The following is a 3393-nucleotide window of genomic DNA, read 5'->3' as shown; positions in this document are numbered from 1 at the left end:
ACACCCAAAAACCGGCCGGCAAGAGGGAAAGAGCCCCAGACACTCCTCCGATATTTCCAAGTCCTCTGTATTCCCTGATTTTTTACGTGTGTGTGTGTGTGTGTGTGTGTGTGTGTAAGGGAAAGGGGTGGTGGTAAATTATCCAAAAAATTGAATTGTATTTAGTTTTTTTTTTTTTTTTTAAGATTGCGGACTGACTTTGAGTGCCTCTTTGGCTGGTGATTCCAAAATCTATAGTGGAAGGCATTTTCCTTTAATCAGTTTCATTAAAAGAAGCTCGGTGCTTAGAAATAATAAATAATACCTAGGAATGGCTGCCTTCCATCCCTCATGCCCCATAGAACTATATGAATACAAAAAAAATACTATTTGCTTTTCCCTCCCTTCTTGCTTCCCTCTCTCTCCACTTTCTTCCTTTTATCCTTCCTTTCTTTTTCATTTCAAGGTGTGCATTTTTGTGATTGTAAAGATAAAAGGACTAAAAGCTTGAAATACATAATACAGAGTAAATCCATCAGCTGTTCCATCAGCATTCCTAAAATGCATGCTGCATCTAAGACCAGTTATATGATTTGCGGGGTGTAGTGCAAAATGAAGATGAAGGCCCCCTTGTTCATAAATTATTAAAAATTTCTAAACAGCAACAGCAGAGTATTAAATCTAACTCAGCTCTTCTAAGTATAAGACTTAAGTGACGGCACAGGTCACATGCCCAGGAAGTAGGTTCTGCCTTCATCTTTGACACTGTTATTTGGGAAAAGATTGAGGGAGGCATGGGCCTGGGATGGTGGTATTTGTTTTCTTCCCCAACTCAAACTTAAACTTCCCTGTTGTGAGACTGGTGTATTCCAGATCATGCTGAATTGCATATGCTTGTTTACCACTTGAACTGCTGCTTAACTGGGTCTGAACTGAGAGCACCACCCTTATGCCCATCTTCTGCATAGCGGATCCCAGCGACTTGAAGCACTTTTATCCATGCCAGAATTCTGAGATTGGAGCGTTTGTCACTTTGTGCATCCAGTAATGGCTGAAAAAAGTTTGTTTTGCTTTATGTGATTAAACTGAATACTTGGCTTGATGCACATGCAAATACATGTGCATTTATTCTAATATAATACATATATATATTCAAATGCACAGGATTTTTTCATACATGAATGTGCATAACAGAATTGAGTTTATGGCATTCCAAGAAACAGATGAACAATGATGGAAGACAGCCATTTTTTTAAAATGAAGAATTGATGCATTTTTAAAGAAAAAAAATCAGGAAGCTGCTCTAACAAAGTCTGCAGCATTCACAGCATGACAAACAAATTAGAAAACAGCAGATGCAGCACAAATTAAGATGTATTTAGCACAGCAGCCCATCAGATGTGTGAACGTCTTTTGTAACTCAGCTCTGCAAGGTTGATGTATCGCACTTTAGACAGCTGATAATGAACCCTCCTAGCAATTAGAAGTGGAAATACCAAGGAGTCAAAATTGTGCTGTTCCCAGTGGGCCAAAAAAGAAAAAAAAAAAATCTGTGTGAAATTTACTTCTTTATGTGCTTGCAAAACAAAGAGAATGTTTCAATTTATATACTGGGGTGTTTGAATTCTCCTGCCTTTTAAAAATTCCTACTTCATTTTAATTACCATCTGATTCTAAAGTGTCATTAAATAAGTATGAATTCTGTTGCAGTCAAACACGTTTTATGACCAACACAATGTCTCTCCTTTATGGGATGCATTATTTAGTAATCTTATATTAAGACAATAACTTCAATCATTGTGCCTTCAAATAGCAATAAACATGGTAATAGCTTTGCTGAGCTCCTTCCTGACTTTTTTATCATTGTGTTTTCCCTTTAATATTAGAGCATTGTTTTTATTTCTCTGCAGAGAGTGTGTTTTCCCCAATTTCTGTTTTCTGAGAGTGGAAGCACTTTTGCAGTAGGGAACAAAGCATCAAAGTCCATTTAATAGGCCAAATTCTATCCCAATCCAGTGTCAGGCTAAACATGCACTGCTAATGTTTGCTTTTTTTCCCCATCAATATTTGATTTAAGCAAGCATATCATTTCCTAGGAGGAAGAGGTGCCTGGTAGTCACTCCTTAGTGCTAGCAACAAATAGTCCAGCATTTTGTCAAGTATGGATTTTGACAACCTTGGCTTGAAAGAAATCACTGGGGAATAAACCAAACAACACAAAGGTAACAAATAAGAAAAGAAAACCTAATTGGTGTACTCTGCCTAGGAAAGAGAGGTCTGATAGGTGATTTAAAACGTAACCCTCTTATGTGAATAACTCAGATGATTCTGATGTTCATGATTTTAGCTAAATTAGCATCACAGTTACAATTTCCTTTTGAGTCTGTTTGCTGCTATTATGTTGTTGAAATCTGTATTCTTAATCTCTGACCTCCAAAGAGCAAACTCCCAGGGTCAATTCTAAGTTAAATTTAGAGGAATGTAAGGCTCAACTGAAACATACACTCACATTTCTGTAAGGCTAATACAAATGTCCAAGTGCTGATGGTCATATTGTGAACACAAAGGATGGAATTTAGTTCTCAAGGTGGCAGCCTTTCTGAGCTACCCAGAGACGGGTCCAAATGGCATTGCCCTGGGTTCTGGTCATAACAGGGAAACATTCACAACGTCCAGAGCCCTTCATGTCCCGCGGATAAAGGAGGAGGCTGTCCTCACAGTTCCTGTAGCAGGAACCCACTTGGGTGGCACCAATTTTGACTTCCAAATGGAACAGTTCATTTACAAAAGGAAAAGTGACAGCATCTACATCATAAAGCTTCAGAGGACCTGGGAGAAGCTCTTGTTGCAGGCTGGTGCCATTACTGCTATTGAAAACCTGGCTGGTGTCATGCCATATCCTCCAGGAATTCAGCTGTGCTGAAGTCTGTGCTGCCTCTGGAGCTGCTCCTATTGCTGGCGCTCCACTCCCAGAACCTTCACTAACCAGCTCCAGGCAGCCTCCAAGGAGCCCCGACCAACTTCCGGTGGTTACTGATCCCAGGGCCGACCACCAGCCTTTCACAGGTTATGTTAACCTGCCTACCATCACTCTGGGTAAAGCAAGCTCTCCTCTGCGCGGTGCGGACATTGCCATACCGCGCATGGGAAGGGACGTCTCTCAGCGGGTGTGACGTGCTGGAGGCCGGCCGGGAAGTTCGACGCTTGTGCGGCTCCATCTCCCGTGAGCACTTGCGGGAGGTCGCAGCTGCTCTACGTCTACAGAGACCCTGAAGAGATGAAAAGGGTGAGCAGATCGCTCCTGAAAAGGTGTTGGCCCTGGAGGAAATTCAGGGCATATGAACTGCTCCCACTCTCGAATTTATGGCTCCTCAACCCTTGGTGGCAGACCGGCCTGAAGGCACGTGTTCTCGC

At 41.5% G+C, this 3393-nt stretch overlaps 1 pseudogene; it reads left to right on the top strand.

Annotated features, from left to right (window-relative positions):
• Window positions 1-1026: 1026 nt before the first annotated feature.
• Window positions 1027-3252, top strand: LOC103073340 (40S ribosomal protein SA pseudogene; annotated as a pseudogene).
• The last annotated feature ends 141 nt before the right edge of the window (window positions 3253-3393 follow it).

The sequence above is a fragment of the Lipotes vexillifer genome, unplaced genomic scaffold, assembly GCF_000442215.2.
Source record: "Lipotes vexillifer unplaced genomic scaffold, Lipotes_vexillifer_v1.1 scaffold1722, whole genome shotgun sequence".
NCBI lineage: Eukaryota > Metazoa > Chordata > Mammalia > Artiodactyla > Lipotidae > Lipotes > Lipotes vexillifer.
This window is presented reverse-complemented; position numbering and strand designations above follow the sequence as displayed.